The following is a 17,391-nucleotide window of genomic DNA, read 5'->3' on the forward strand; positions in this document are numbered from 1 at the left end:
AAGAAAGATCATAAGAGATGAAAAATTATGTCCCAGCTTGCATGCACTGATAAAAGATGTTATGCATGCCAGGAAATCAGTCAAAAATGACAAGAGGGACTTGCTACTGGCAGTTCTTCAAGACAACCAAAGCATTTTAAAATAAAATTTGAAAAAATTCAGGCATCAAACTTTGGAAAAATTGAGCATGGAGCTTTACAGGTGCCTGGCAGAATCCCTGGGAATGTATCATGGCACACGGTCAAATGTGAAGTGCTTAAAAAAGGATCACATCTCCAAGTATGAATAATTCAACAAAACACTGCAGGAAGTTTTTAATGCTGAGAATGCAACTTCTGCTACTTTCTATGAAACGTTATGCTTAGACATCTCCTTAAGTGCTTTTAATTTGCAATGTGGTTGACACAGCTTGGAGTATTTCTGTGGAGGGATATGCATTTGACTGCAACATACATCCTGCTGTTTCAAGGCAAAACTTGTATCTAAATCAGTACATATGGGTCAGCACTTCTTTATCTGTTTTCCCAGTACTTAGCATTCTGATTGAGAGTTTTGCTGTTATTTTGCCTTGAATTTGCTCTTATTTCACCAGAACGCTTTTTTACTTTTGTTTTGGGGTGTGCGTTCTTGAGATTTTGTGCTTTAAGGTGGTTTCTGAAGGAGAACATCAGCACCCAGAATGCACTGAGTGTTCCTAAGGATCTTGGTATGCATGCTGTAGGGCCAGAAATAATTTCTCATTATTTATGAGAAATATGGATGGGAAAGCCCTGTGTGGAGTCAGCTCTACAAATATCAGAGGGAAGGAAATTTATTCTTTTAGCACGCATTGGTGGTGTTTGATACTTCAAAAGGAATGTGATGTAAGCTCAGCCAGATGGTTTAATACATTGGTGGATTTTATTACTCGTCTCCCTGAGTCGTGTTGGAATACTATTTTAGAATACTATTTAGAGATGGAATTACTGCAGAAGATGGAAAGCCCCACTTGTCATCTTAGGATTTAAACCTCTAGTTCATGTAGCTTAGTTTAGAAAGAATCTAAACCTGATTCTGCAGCTACAACACATTGAACAAAGACCTGACAGACTGTCAGGTGCTGTTTGGGAGATTAATGTAAAGACTGGAGTATGGAAATTTAGAGGATAAGACTGTATTCTAATTTATTTTTGTGTTAGGATGGAGACTTTCAGAAAGCCTCATATCTCCACAAAAGCTCTATTTCTTTCCTTTTGGAAGATTGAAAAACATGTTCTCTGAAGTTATTTACTTCTCTTATATATTTACATGGTCATGGTCCCTGTAATATGGACATCTTCCAGTATTAAAAGCTCTCTTCCTCTTCCCCATGTGCCAGCTCAATAAACTTGGAAAATTAATTTTTCTCTTTCTTCATCCGCTATGTTGTGTGTGCTTATGTGAAGATACCACCCTAGGAAGTGCATGCAAAGAAATTAATAAGTTATTTAATTTTAATGAGATCCATGTTATGAAATGGTGTTTAGTTACTGATATCATCAAGCCTGGAATAGACACAGCAACATTGGGAAGTTTTATGAATCAGAGAGAACAAACCCTGCCCATGTCCTCCTGAGTGCACAAGCAAGTTTGAGTCTTGTGGTACTATTAGAACCTCAGGCTGGTTATTTTGTCCTGGTCCAGCTGTGATGATCAAGGAGCTCCTGATGGGTGCCCTGCTACAACTGCTGTGCTGTGATTTCTCTCTTTCCAGTTCTGCTGACTTGCTTTTTCTCTGCCTTTGTGTCTCCCTTGTCATTCCATCCTTCTCCAGAATAAACAACCCAACCCTAGTTTGGTTTTTTTTCCAGCTGCACCAGCTTTTCCACCTCCGTACCCAAATTTGGTGTTTCTGGTACTGGTTTTCAGTAGTGCTGGCCTTACTTTGCATTCCTAACACAGTTACCAGGGCACTGTTGTCCTTGGGATACTCCCCTGTAGGACTCCAGTACTTTCCTCAGCTAAGTGTGGAGCTTATTCCTGTCTGAGCTCCTCTAAGCTGTGTGTGGAATGTGGCCATTCCTCACAGTGCCACAGTAACTCCTGTCAGCTCCTCACTTTGCTGCCACTCCTGGTGATTCCTCCTGTCATGGCCAGTAGTTTTCCATGTCCTGTTTGGCTACCCAGGCCAGGCTGAGTCATCTGCCTGCAGCCCTAGCACCAATTATTCTGAGCAGTCTTAACTTCAGTAATGAGCGCTGTGTATTAATTAGTAAAGAGGATTCTCTTTGTCAGTGCAATCTTTCCCTGGTGATGATCAGTTTTACAGTCAGGATGTAGCAGCCATGGAAGGGGGCTGATGTCTTGGTAACTGGACACAAATGACCAGACAGATTTGTAAGGAGTCGGTGCACAGACTTGTGAATTTTGAATCAGGTGATTTATGAGCAGGATGTGTGCAGCTTCTCTCTTGGATGTCAATTGCAGAGACAAAGTCTGTGTCTCTAGAATGCAGATATTGCTGTGATCAGTTGGCAATCTGATAGGAAAAGGGAAAGCTTTTGTCTGGTCTCTCTCTGGGGACTGCACATGGGGCTGTGGGGTGTGCACACAGAATACTTGGATGGGAGGAATTAAACCTCTCTCCCTCCCAAACATACACTTACTTACCACTAGGCACCTCCAGGGCTTGACTAGAAACCTACATATACAGATATTTCTGCTTTTTATCTGCTATCTTTTCAGTGTGTGTATCATGAGGCATTTTTATTTTTTGTTTCCAAATAGCTGGGGAAAAAAAATTATCTACTCTTGGGAGCCATTAGAATGTCTTGGAGATGTCTGCAGTTGCACTGTGCCTACACAGTTGTGTGTATATATAGGCAGAAGTATAATTTGCTTAGTGGACCAGAATGAATAAGTGATTGGAAGGATCTAGCTGTGTTATGAAAGATTTTGAAAGAAATAGAGTAGTATGAAATAACAGAGAAACGCTCTAAGTTTTCATTCTAAGAATTGTTATTGTTCATATAGTAAAATTGATAATTTGGCATAGATTTCATTTTACCTCACTGTAGGTGTTTAAATTGTCTAGTTAATCCTTTAGAGCTGGTGTCTAGTCAGTGGAGAGGAAGGCAGCCATGGCCAAAGAACATTACAGATACATGAAACGGGGGGGGTAGGCTGCTTTTTTGGGAGCTACTTAACTCTGCCTTGACTATGTAGCTAAAGCTTTGGTGACTAAGCTAGACTAAATGTCAGATTTCAGATTGCTAGAACTACTGAACTGAATTCTACCTTGTGCATGTGTGTTGATTCTAATTGTGGTTGTCAACAACAGAGGCATAGTGGGAAGACAGGAGTTCTGTGACTATTTTGGTTTTAAGTCACCTGTCTTTGAGGTGGCCTGTGTGAATGCAAGTGCATTCAATGTATGCTTCCTGCCTGAATCCATGCTGTTGAACAAAAGAAATTGGCAAAGAAAAGCACAAGGAAAATCACAACTTGGGAAAAATCCCAGCTGGAAATTCATGGAAGCTGCTTCTTGAGGAATATCCCTGCTAAATCCCTGTGTTGTGAGAACAATTAATTTTTCCCGGGATTATGTTTAGGAGCAGGAAACTTTGTGAATGCAGAACAGGCAGCTTCAGGAGGGAGATGGAATTTCCAGAGTCAAAGAGGAGCGTTTTGGGAGTGTCAGAGAGGGATGGCAAGTGTGGCAGAAGACACAGCATCAGAGGAATTGTGTGTCATCTGTTCAGGCTTTGCTTCCTGGCTAGTGAGTGTGGGTACCTGAGCTGGCTGGAATGATCAAATTCTTCAGGAAAGATTAATAGCTGGGTGACAGCAATGCAGAGAGGGTTCTCTGCACTGACCCTTTGGTTTGTGTGGGCTGTGCTTTGGGGTGAGCTGTTGTATTTGTAGGGATCCCTGTGGCAGGGAGAAATGATAAATCCGACTCCATGTTCTCAGAAGGCTAATTTATAATTTTATGATACTATATTATATTAAAGAATACCATACTAAACTATACTAAAGAATACAGAAAGGATACTTACAGAAGGCTAAAAAGATGATAATGAAAACTTGTGACTCTCTCCAGAGCCCTGACACAGCTTGGCCCTGACTGGCCAATAAGTCAAAACAATTCACATGAAACCAATGAAACAATCTCCAAACACATTCCACATGTGAGCACAACACAGGAGAAGCAAATGAGATGAGAATTGTTTTCCTTTTTCTGAGGCTTCTCAGCTTCCCAGGAGAAAAATCCTGGGCAAAGGGATTTTTCCAGAGAATGTGAATGCCACAGTGAGCAAATGCAGAGTGCCTGGCTTTGAGAGTGGCATTTTTGAGTCTTTTTCTAGCAGGGTCTCAAAGAGAAGATAAACTGAGTTGTGAAATTAATTTGGTGTTATGAACCTGATGACTTTATTGAACCTTGGACACGCTGGCAAGTGGGATTCTGCTTGCCAGAGCCTGGATTTCCAGGTGGAGCATGCTGGAACTGTGCTTCCAGCCAGAGGGAGAGCCCTTGTCCCCCAGGATGCGGCCAGGGGAGCAATACTTCTGGTGACATCAGAAGAAAAGATGAACCTGTCTTGGCAGAGAAAGCTTTTATCATCATAAATAAAGGGTAGCACAGTCTTTCTTTATATCTGTGCTACTATATCACCTCAAAGAATGTGCATCTTTTCAAATTTCTCCCTCTCACTGCCACAGGCAGGGACATGAAGTCGTTCTGTATCATATGATCTCTTCAGGGACTCTTTGCCCAGGATTTGCAGCTCTGGCTCTGTCATGCTGCCCTTTGCACAAGCTCTGTAGTACCCAAATCCTGCTGTGCCCACAGAGAAAGGCTCTGCCACAGCACCTGGGATTTGTGAGGAATGTTTCAAGCTTCCTGGAGAGCACCAGCCAGAGATTCTCCTTGCAGAAACTGGCACATGAAATGGGATAGACCAGCTCAAAGCAATGCTTGCCCTTCTCGTGAGGTGCTGATGAAATAATTGAACTTTGTGAACTCAGCTGTGAAATCTGAATTTTGAAAACAGGAAGCAAGGGGATTTTTAAATTAAATAACAGCCTTCAAATGTAGTATTTACCATTGGTGGCTTCCAGTTTAATCTTTCTGAAGAAATCACAAACATATGTTTTGCCTCTTTGAAATGCTATTCTGTAATTTTGCATGGGGTTGTCTCTGATGTTTTCTTGTCATCGTTTCACCATTTGCTTTTGAATGCTCATTTACTGTCTGTGCCTGGTAATGATACAATGACTCAAAACAAGAGAATGTTTCGGGAAATGTATGGATTTAAGTGGGAGTAATTTGCTTAAAATAATGTAACTGTTTTTGTAACACTATTTTTCTGATTAAGCCATTGTGCTGCAAATAACTTGAAATCAGGACAATGGTGATCCCCATGTTGCATTTATCCCACTGCAGGCCTCAATATGTTGCAAAAGATGCATTTTACAGAGACATTTCCAATTGGTGTACTTTAAAGATCATCCTGATTGCTCTGAGTTTCCTGCTGTCCTTGGGCTGTCTGTGATTTTTGAGGACATCTGCCAGGCTGAAGAATCTCTCCTAGCAGTTTCTGACTGCTGCTGTTTCATCACCAAAAGGGTTGTTATAAAATTAATGCAGACCTGACCTGGGGAGATAAAGTGGAATAATGTCAGGAAGGGACCCCTGACATTTCACAGTTCAGTTTCCACTGGTTGTTGCTCCTTTTTTTACCAGTGTACACCTTATCTGACATCTGTCTTGGCTTACTTATAGCTACCAAATATTGAATATAATAAGGGTTATTCCATTAAGTTGAAAGGGTCATGAGGTGTGTCAAAAATCTTTCACGTGCTTATGCTCATTAATTCTGATCAATTTTTTATAACTCCTTCTCTCTTACATAAGACTAGATGCTTCAGCTATTTTTAGTCTTTCATTGAAGATATTGTCCTGCTCTACATTTCTTATACCTCTTTTTTTCAGTTCCCTGGACTTTCAGGCTTGCATGTAGGTTGGAAGTTGTTCAGGGCTGTGTTTCTGTGTGTTGGTTCATTCTGTCCAGAATGAAAAAAGCCAAGGACAAAGCTGCTCAGTCATGGAAGAGGAGTTAATCTGCACACACCTCCTTCCTTCAAACAGGGAGGGCACAATACTTAAGGCAATTTTTAAATAGGCTGGATGTTTTGAAGCCTTCTTTTATGTTTTTGTTAGTTTGCTGGTTTAGTTTTTTGTGTTTTCCTCTTTTTTTTTGGTTCTCTAATGAGCAATAGAAACACAGACTCTCTTGACCAGCATTCAGATGCTATCAGATGAGTGGTTTATTGGAAATACCTTGCTTCTTTTGTGATGCTGATAATGCAAGGTGTGGAAGAAAGGAACACAAAAACCTCAGTTTTCACCGTCTTTGGTGAGATCTACAAAGTCCAAAGGCAGAGCTGGAGCAGCAGCCAGAGCCTTCTCCCAGTGGCAGTGCTGAGCCAGAGCCTCCTGGACTCTGCAGACCTGGCATGGATCTGCTCGTGCCACCGTGGAAATTCAGCCGTGATCAATGGGTCTGCTTTTATATAAACAGGAGCTTTTATTTTTAGAAAGAATCCACAAAGACTGCCTCAAACGTTTGTCTGCACCCACTGTAGAAAAGGTCACAGAGAAGAGGCTTAACTATCTTTGTGTATTCACCCAGTGACTCAAGAACTATTCTGGGGTTACGTGTGACAGTGTTCAGCCTGGGACGTAAAGCAGATGCTGGTTTTCCTCACACAGGTGCTTGCAAAGATTGTTTCCTGCTGATTTTCCCCACCCCTTATTATCTCTCACCCTCAGCTCCCCTCCTTGCTGCAGTTGCAATCTTCTGATTAGTGCCTTATTTAGGTTGGGAATGCTCACAACCAGCAGAGCAAGCCAAGAGTGCTTATTTTTGCATCTGTATATTACACATGCTTAATATTTAGACTTGGAACATTCAGCAAGAAGATACCAGGAGCTAAAATAAATATTAAAGTCTGCATGCTGGAGATGGAACATATTACTTTAGGTACCAAACAACCCAGAAGAATTATTTTTTCCTCTATGTAAAGTGCTATAAAAATGATTCTAAATCTGTTAATGCTATAATACCTCTAGAGCACGAAGGTCTAGTTGGAATAAATGAATGGGTTTGGGTATTTTTTTTTAGTTATCTTTTAATATCACCCTGAATATTAACCAAGCCACTGTTTTGTTTTGTTGTATAGCATGGCTTACATTCATGTGGTTGGTAATTTTCTGTGGGATTGTTTGAGGGGAGGTTCACAAGGACTTCTTTTTCCTTGGTTTGTAGAGTATGTTGTATATACAGCATTCTCTTGAAGATTTTGTGGATGAAAGGAAATAGAGGGAGAGAATGGAAGAAGCTTTTATTCTTTCCTCAGTTCAAATTTTGCCTTTTTTTTGCATGATCTCTTTCAAGCACCTCAGTGATGCCAAGTTAAAGAGCCCTCCTGTTTGAATACTTTTATTTTGTCTAAAGTTATTAAAAATGAGATAGCATTAACCTACTAATTAAATTAGTAGAAACACCAACATTGTCTATTTTTTGTACAGTTTGTTTCAAAACTTTCCTCTTCAATTGGTTTTGGTGATGTTTTGTTGGTATAATTTGAAGCAACAGGGGAAGAAAAAAAATCAGATTTTAAAATAGAAAAATGTGGTTTTTAGAACACTAAGATTAATAGCTGAAATAAAAGTCAGTTTTGATACTGAAGCATCTTATGAATACCTTTTCCTTTGAACCTGCCTGCATTTCAAGAAGGGAGTGCATCTTTAATTTATTAGGATATTGCATGCATGATCTAAGATTAGGTAAATGTAGCTTAAAATAAATTTTTGCCTTTCTGGAAAGCAATAAATAGTTTTGAAGTGCCTGTTTTGCATGTGTGTGCTAATGTCTGGTTTTCACTGAGGATCATGTAGTAGGTACCTCTGGAAATTGGAGAGATTATGTATTGAGATATATTTATATATAGATATATATTCTCTTAAATTGTATGGCCACTACCTGAATGAATCTTTGATTTGGGTGAGTTCTCATCACCCTGCACAGACTCAGAGATACCAATAATGCTGCAAAGTTTGGCTGGAGAGCCAAAGAGGTCGATGAAATTTGACCACTTGGAAGGAGGGGGCTAAAAAAGGAGGAGGATGTGGAGCAGATGGCCCTCAGAGGTCCCTTTTAATCAGAGTTTTTGTGTCATAATGCGGATTAATGACTTCCTGGTGTGGGCATGGCCACTGGGAGGGAGGGCTGGCAGCCAGTGCTTATGGCTGGTATAGGAAATTTAGATTTACACTCTCCTTCTCTCCACTTGCTAAGCTCTTCCCCACAAGCTCTGCTGCTGTCTGGCTTTGTGCAGCTGACTCCATGAACAGCAAGAGGAAGAAAAAGCCCTCAGCCTGTCAGAATTGCCACTGTCTATGGTCTGATCTCCATCTAGATCTGGATGCAAATTTTGATTTCTTGTTTATGTGTGTGTTTCTTTATTGAAATGTCTGTTGTCTGTAACTCAGACCTACATAGAGATCCCTTTGTGCTTTTTAGCCATCATCTGCTGTAAATGGGAACAGACTGCTATTTCTGGACTGAGTATGCCATGAGTTGTGGAAGAACAGTGATTGATTTTTCTAGGATGAAGACTATTGGAATTGCAGGCTTTGAATTATTTAGATATCATACGCTTGTACATATTTTCCAAATTGTGTCACATGCTTAGGGCCAAAAGCAGCTCCAGAACTGGGCTAAAAGCAGCTGCAGAATTGCTCTCTACCTTGTGCACAAGCACATGTGCATGCATGTGCTCCCCACAAATAAATGGGAGTCTTTTAATCTCATTTAATCCACTGAAACTTGTTGTGCAAATTAAACTTATGTTTTAGATTAATTCTGTAAGAGAGATTGGCACTTTGAGCAGCTGCTTTCACTTGTATTTCAGAAATCTGTCCTAAGGGTGGAAGAAATGACCCCCTGCAGTGACTGTGGAGGGGGTTTAGACAAAATCCCCTTTTTTAAATGGTTTGGGTAGGGTGAGGCAAATCAAATTAACAGGTTTGTGTATTGGTTTCTGTCCCATTCTGCATTTTCAGACAAGGAATCTGGAGACCATCTAATATGATGAGGATTATTTTTGAAGAGTAAGAGCTTAATTTCCATAAAGAGGTTATATTTAGATTACTCACTAAGTGAAGAGTAATAATTCACCAATAAGAAAATGACAAGCAGTTAAGATGACAGGTTTGTCAGAAGAATCCAATTTATTGAGTTACAGTTAATCCCCAGAGAAATTTTACCAAAGTCTAAGAAATCTTACCAAAGATGTGCTTGCACCCAGGATCTGTAATGGTGGTAATGATAATTTAGACAAACAGTGGAAAAAATTGCATTTAAGCAAGAAAGGTCTCTCTTGGTGTTTCCATTTGAGGATCTGTGCCTGGAGTTTGCCCAGGAAGCCTGGTGTTCCTCCAAGCAGCTCACCATGATGTGTGTGCATGCTACTGCAAAGGTTTTGTGCTGACAGGTGCCCTAAAAATAGGTGTCCTACTTTTAAATGATGTATCAAAGCAATATGCCATGAGAAGATGCATCTACAGCTGCCTCAGGGCGAGGAACTTTGGGGTTTTATTTACTTGTCCTCTGGTGTTAACATTGCTCTTGTGCTCTGTGTTCCACTGGAGATGGAGTTATACCAAGAGAACTGTGGGTTTCTCTAAAAAAATGCCCTCTCTGTTCCTTCAAACATGGGGCTAATTGGGTTTTCTCAGACAAATACAAATCCTCTTATCAACAAAAAATGTTTGTCACTGGTCCTCTGTTGCTGCTTTTGAGTTTCACTGAGCTGTGGTTGAAGGAAAGTGTTCCCTGGCTTGATTTCTGGAGCCACCAGAAACTCATGTCAAGAAACCAGAAAGGATTCTTTGTGAGTTTCTTTGGGCTCTCTTGTAGCTTGAAAGTCACAAAATATACAAAAATGCAACTGTTTTGAAGGAAATTGTCCTCACCCTAATAAATTTATCTCCTGATAGAATGAGTGATTCAGCTGAGTTTACCTCTCATCAGTTGCCAACACATCAGGCACTTCTGTGATCCTATTATTTAGTAGGGTTCGTGCTTTCCTCCCTCTTCCTCCTCTCTAAAAAACCCCAAACCTCACCTCCTAGTCTGCTTCTTTTGAATCCATAGTTACAGAGGAGAATCACCCCAAGCTAGATGGATCTTTGTATCTGCTGAGAATTTTTAAACTTTCAGCTTTCTAGATTCTCCTGGGCAGGGTTTGAGATGCCTCTTTGGTGAAGGGGGCAGAACAGAGTTGCTTCAATCCTGAAATTTATCAGTAAATAGGAATATAATTTGTTTTTAGAACAAGTAAAAGCTGGTGTCTTTTATTCAAAAAGCCTACAATGCAAAACAAACAGCGTCCCTTCCTTTCTCCCCACCCTCCAAAAAACAAAACAAAAAGCCACAAAGCAAAAAAAACTTCAAAAGCCCCAAACCACCCTAAACACCTGAACTGTGTTCTTGAAAATCACAGCATTTTCAAGCAGAAAAGTAAGGGAAATCCTAGAATTTTTTATCTCACTCTCTGGATCTTTTATATATCCAAGATTTATGCATATAGGAGAGTGACTTTATTTGCAACGTACTTTGAAATATGGGGTCTTTGCATGGAGAGAACTGTTTATGTGGTGATTTTAAGGAAGAGCTGTCCCATGCTGTATTTCAGTAGGGAATATATTGCCTAGGGAATTATTATTGCTTGCAGTCTTGTGCCAGAAATCCACTGTGCTGCCTGTTCTACCAACGTGGAACCTTTCTCAGAAAATTCAGAACCTAAACAGTGTTGGCAAAATGACAATAATTTGCCACGCAGTGTCAGTAGTTAATTTTCAGGAGTAAATATTTAACTTAGAGGCATTTGGTACTGGAAGTGAGAGCAGTTTGTTCACTTGAAATGGACATTTCACATTGCTAGGAGCTCATTGCATCCTCTGTGAATGGCATGCAGAAAAAAAAGCCTTGCTTTTAGGAAGGGAAATAAAGGAAAACCAAGATCTCATCTTAAGTGAAACACAGTTCCTGAAAATATATATATTTTTTTAGATTTAAAAAAAAATGTTTAGTCTCAACTGTGGCAAACAAGCTGTCTTAAATAATGTGTTTTCTACGTGTGTGTACATTCTGAAACCCTCAAACAATTTACAGGAGAAATCCTTAACTCTCTTATCAGGGCTAGAAGCTACACTGAGTCTGATGTGATATTTTAAAGTGTAAGTGTCTATTATAAATTTTGTTATAGAAAAAGCCCCAGTTCAAGTTGCAATTCAGCTTTCATTATAATTACTACTTATAGAATGCCTTCAGAAAAGCCTTCTATTTGTGGGGAAAAAACCCTAGTATCGCTTTAGCTGTTAGATATCAGAATTAATGTCAACAGTTTAAAAAATGCTAATAAGAAAAAAATATCCAAATCATGCTTCAAAGACAGAGTTTTAGGTGAGTGCAGCCTTGCATTCACTGCAGGAAAGTTCCAGTCATGGAAACTGAAATGTTACTAAAGATCTCTGGAAATAAACCTGCTTTCTTGTACAAATAAGTGGGTTTATTTTATGTCAAGATTTTAAATTTTGCGTGCAGCTGGCTGTTGTCCTGAGATACTAGGGTTGGTCTATTAGGATTTTAAAATTTAGGATTTAGAGAGTCCATTAGGCTAAGATTTAGGCTTTAGAATAGTCTATTAGGCTTTTAAAAATTGCAAAGTGAGGTTTTAAAACCAAAGAAAGAGTTCCAGGTCGATGGTCCTGGCATCTCCATCCTTCCCCCTACCATGGAACGATGAACACAGTCATGGAAAAAAAAATAATAGGAGGTGCTGGTGTAGCTGATCCTCTGAAGGCTGGAGTGAAGCAGGGTTTACTCAGAGGGGTCTCTTTTGATGGACTAACTGATGAAATAAATACATTATCTTTCTGTGCCTAGGCTTTTCTTCACATCAAACTTGCTTTAAATGAGTAAAAGAAACTCCTAGAAACCTCACCTTGGGTGTGGGATTGCAGACAGAGATTTTTGCTGGCCTGGTCTAACAGACTTAAAGAGTGTGGAAGGTGCAGCCTGGGTTTTTCTTACTGCAAAACCCATTGCTTGTTGTGAGTTTGCTGATGGATATGACCTTTCTGTTCTTTGAAAAGCATACATACATGTCTAAAAATATATATTGCATGTATAGATGTGCTTCAAGGCTGTTATGATGCCACCCTCCCATCCCCAGGAGCAGCAGGCTGAGTCCTGCCTTTCCCATTCCTGGGGTTTTGCCTCGTGGCTCATGTTTTCCAGGCTTTGGCTTGGTTTCCTTGCCCACTTTGGGCAGCCTGAGCTGAGCCGGTCTGTCTGGGGTGCAGAAGCCAAACCTGCAAACCCACTGCATTTCAGGTTTTATCCCTGTTTGGGCACTCCATGGTTATGGCTGCATTTTAATGGGAAGAAGGCGGTATGACAATATCAACTTCTGCTCTGTTGTATGACAACATCAACTTCTTTTCTCGTGGGGATCTAATACAAACCCCCCAAGGCTTTTCTGAAAATAATTGGGGCAGATGATTCATTTTGCTTAAATACTTTGCATTTGTCCCTGCTGAACTCCATCCTCTTTTAAAGACTTTTTCTTCAATTCATGAAGTTAATTTTAAATTCAGATCCTGTCCTTCAGCGTATTTGCTTTACCTCCCAGCTCCACAGTTACCTGCTTGTTTAATAACACTATTCACCATTTAATCATCCAGATCATTAATTGAGCAGAATCAAAACATGGAACAGAATCAGATCCTGGGCAGGCTCTGATACCTGAGTACCTCCCTGTGACACATCCTCCAGTTTAGATGTACAGCAATGATAACTGCTCCCAGACATCCACTGGTTTTTTATTCATGACATACCCATTTTTTTCTTGCTTTTATGTCCCTAGAATTCTTATGAAACTATCATACAAGACCTCATAGAACTATGAATAAAATCAGGAGGCATGGACCTTACTGCTTCACCTTGCCTGTGAATTCTGTTGCTCACTTCTGGAAGAAAATGGGGTTTTTTTAATGCAATGTGTTCATGACAGGTTCATGTCTCTTGCTCGTTTTCTACTGGTCCTGCAAGTACTTGCTGATGCTTGTTTATTTTACTTTATCAATTTTTTTCCCTTTTTTGAAACTGAAGTTAATCAGGACGTAAATTTGCCCTTCTATTTTTTTTTTCTAAGCTGGGGATTCCTCTTACTGTTTCTGAGTCCTCTGAGATCTCTTCTGTCTTCCATGAGTTCAAGCCAGCAGCCAACAACTTTGAGGTTATTTCAGAAAGTTCTTTAAATATTCTAGGACATTCTAGGGTGCAAAGTAGTTACAAAAATAGCTGAAAGCATGGACATTATCCAATGACTTGTTTCCCTTTTACAGCTGGAAACAATACCTGTTTTGATTTGGGGTTTATTAGTGCTAGTCGTCAGCTCTTAATGGACTTTATTTTTTTAGTAAAAATTGATGCAAAAATGTCATGTAATCCTTCTTGGAATCATATGCTCTCCCTTTTCCATGGATTAATGGATCAATGTTTTCCACATTCTTCCTCATTAGATGATCTCATACACTGATTTTTTTAATTGGTGGTATTCTTTGTGCTTCTGATTTTGACAACTCTCTCTTCAATATTTTAGAACATTTTTCCTGTGGGCTTGAACTGGTCTCACACATGATCTTGGCAATGTGACCAGTTTCCTATTTCCAGTTTGCTTTCATTCTGAGGGCAGTTAGACACTGAGTTAACCAATCTCATCTTTTACTGTACCCAGCTCTCCTCTGCTTTGGGGAAAAGTTCAAACGTGTGCAATTTTAGGATGTGTTTTTAAAATGTTGGGAAAAAAATAATGGCATTCCACATCAGGATTGGTCTATTTCTCATTTAAGTAATTAATTTGAGAACAATTTTTTCTAAAATAAATGTATGGTTAATTAGATGAAGGCAAAAACCTCTTAGAAACTGATATTCCATTATGCCATTAACTTGCCCATGTCTTGTATCAAGTGGCCAGTGCATGGTTGGGTTTTTTAATGATGCTTTTTTGATATAGTAATAGGTAGCATGAAAGATGGTATTAGAATTCAAATACCACTTTAAATGGTCATCACTGTGTATTTTAATAGTGGTTTTGGTGATGACAATTTTGGTGATTTAATTGTAAGCTTTCAGCATCCGGTACTTTGTGCAATGTGGTTAATTTCCTGTTGTAGAGCAACCATACCTGTTACTTTTGTGACTTAACTCTGATGTTTGCAACCTGTGTTTCTGTTATTTCTGCATCTGTTTTAGTTCTACAAATCTGCAATTTTTTTCAGAAGTGAAAGTCTTTTCTAAAGACTTTGTAATCAAACTTGTTCACATATATAATCTTTTCTGTTTAATTATATTCAGATACTTGAATTAATAATCCATAGCACAGAAGGGCTTGAGAGGGCAGAATTTTGTGCACCAGCTGGACAGAGTCAACAGTGGAAATTGTTGCTGAAAGGTGGTGGGGGTTAGCAGGGTGATGATGCTGTGGATCACAGTGCTTAGTGGGTTATTGCATTTGGGTGGGGGCTCAGTCTCCATTTCCTAGATCTGGTCAACATCCAGCTGAATAATGGTGTATTTGGTAGTGTGAAACTTTATTTGTAGTGGGGAAATTGAGTACAGTATTTCACTGCTGCATTGGAAAAAGAAAAAAACACCCAAATCCGGTAACTGCAGCTCTCAGGTTGCAGCAAAGTTTTGTGGTGGGGGAGAAATGAGTGCTGTAAGTGAAATTTCAGCACAGTGCTTCACAAGTTCAATAGGAACTGTGTTCTCTTTACTTCCCAGGAATTAACCCTAAGCATTTAGATTATAGGGTGGAATTTCATTTACCCTTGAAACTTTGGCTGTGCTCTCTTTGAAAATATTTTGCTTAGTTCTTGAATGTAGCTGTGGGAGCTTCACTCTTTTATTCAAGCTATTTCTGTAAAGTACCTCCAGAACGAGTATTTTGTCATTGCCGTTTCTCATTTACTACAGATCCTGTCTGCAGCCTCAGAGCTCCATAAAACAGACAGATCCTTATCAGTAATCAATATTTGTAATATTTGTTAATAGAAATCTGTCATTACTGACTCTTCATTTGAAATTAATTTGAGACAAAGCACTTCGTTATGGGACTGCTGATCATATTGGAAGCAAAACCAATCAAACCACCAAAAGCTGGATACTTAACTTTGCTGGCACATCAAAGTCAAAATGCATGACTTGGATCCTCATGTGGAACCTCACTAATAAGAAGTAATAATGATGAAACTTGACGTGTTCCCAAATTGCAGAAAAGTCTTCATTAAGAAGCAGCAGCTGTTTATTTACAGGAGCACATGGTCTAGTCAGCATGATAGGAACACTGTGGAGAGGGATCAGCAAGTTTGCTTTTACTGGAAAACACACATCTTTCTTCTCCACTCTAATGGGTCAGTATTAAAAAAGAGCCGGAGTTGGAGAATAATTAGAGTGATTTTCCATTTATTTTTCCTTTCCAGCATGCCTCAAGCTAGGGAGGTCAAATAGATGCTAAGAGAAAAACTGCATCTGGAACAAGTCTGAAAATAAATGCGTATCCCATGAGTAGTGCTGTGTACAATTTGCTTAGCCTTGGAAAACTAAGTTTGTCTGCCACTTGATTGCCTGCTTCATCGAGGAAATCTGCTTAGCCTGTAGGATTCTGAAAGCTCTTTTTCTTCATTTTCCAAATGCGAGGGATGTGAATTAACCATTTCCCATTTCTTGTTTCTTTCAGCTTTCCCTTTCACATATCAGAGTCACATTACTCATCAGCTTCCTTTGGCTGGTTTGCAGCTAGGAGGTTTTTCAGTGAGCAGAGAAAAGCTCTGGATTTCCCTGCTCTGTAATGAGACTGTAACAGCCTAAAAATCTTACAGCAATGCCTGACATAAAATAACATCTGACTCTATCATGTCCTTCCTTGTGATTCAGTGAGATTAATTCACAAATCTCGAATGCTTTCTAGGTAGAGGCATATCCTGTTGCACTCTGTGTGTCAATGTAATTGTATTTATTCCACCTGCTTTCATTCATTTGTAGTGCAGTCAGTGCTGTGCTACCTTGGCACTGCACATCCAGCTATGAAATATGCATCTTTAGTAATTATTTCCATTCAAGAAGAGCTTTCCAAGTCCCTGGTTGTAAATGTCTTTCATCTGATACCGTAAAAGAAACAGTGTTGGAAGTGGTCTTTCCTTTGCTTTGTCTAACAGTCTGCAGGAGCCATTTGTCCTATTTAATAAAACCATATTTCTATATTAATCTAAAATGGAACATGGTCAACAGGAGGCTTTGAGCTTGCTTTGAAACAGGTGATCTAACTCCTTGACTGGGTTTCCACTCTCTGCCCCCTGTGTGGGCACTTTTTCTGAAGCACAGTCTGCTGCTCAGATGTCAATGGAAGCACCATTCAGGTTCTTCCTGAATCAGCAGCGGGCAGGATTTTGAAGCTGAACTGTGGAGGAATAAGATCTGTAGATCTCTCAGGCCTCCTTTTATCTGAACCTCAAGTTATGGGCCATGGGCAAACTCACAAGTCCACAACAAATTAAATAGTGTCTTAAATGTGATACAGGACACACCTAAACAAGGTGTTCTTCTTAATCAGAGTTTGCTGTTGTGACTTTGTTTAGATTCTATGTTGCACTTTTTAAACAGGGCTTACATTTTCTTCTGTAAATTGTCTGGGATAAAATTCAGTTAATATTTCACAAGTTCTTGCAGGACTCAACTGAAGCATAGTCCAAAGAGTAGAGCAATCTGTTTTGAAATTTCCAAGTTCTTTCCTCTTGAAGTGATCTAGGATTTAATTTGGGTCAGTGGAAGAGTCTCATTGAAGAGGCACAGGTGACTTAGCTGTCTTTATTGAAACACTGGAAGAACTGCGCTGGCTTGAAAGAGTGACTTTATTTTTTGTACTGCTAAGACCTTCTCAAGATCAGCCACTTGTCACCTGATGTATATATTTGTATATTCCATTATTATGATTGGGGAAATGTATATACTTCCTTACTTTTGGCTACAGAAGCTGCAAAACATGGGACTGGTAGGTTTTAGCATTCTTATTATCTTGTGCTTTTAAAATAAATTTCTTCATTGATTCAGTAGTTTATCAGGATAAGGAATTAGTTCAAATTTCTAAACATGTGGTTGGCCTTACCTCTCTGCACAGGAACATACAGAGCACAAAAGCCACCAGCTGTGTCTTTGTGTGCTGGTTTCTGCTTCATTGTACCTTCTGCTCTGGCTGTTCTTAGACCTGTACATAGGTGTTATTTGCAGGGAGAATTAA

The 17,391-nt window shown here is 39.5% G+C and overlaps 1 protein-coding gene across 8 annotated transcripts in view; it reads left to right on the forward strand.

Moving 5' to 3' along the window:
• Positions 1–17,391, forward strand: part of CACNA1C (calcium voltage-gated channel subunit alpha1 C) — a 453,063-nt gene that overhangs the window by 50,403 nt on the left and 385,269 nt on the right. The window lies entirely within an intron of this gene.

Source organism: Passer domesticus, chromosome 5 (assembly GCF_036417665.1).
Source record: "Passer domesticus isolate bPasDom1 chromosome 5, bPasDom1.hap1, whole genome shotgun sequence".
NCBI classification, from domain to species: Eukaryota; Metazoa; Chordata; class Aves; order Passeriformes; family Passeridae; genus Passer; species Passer domesticus.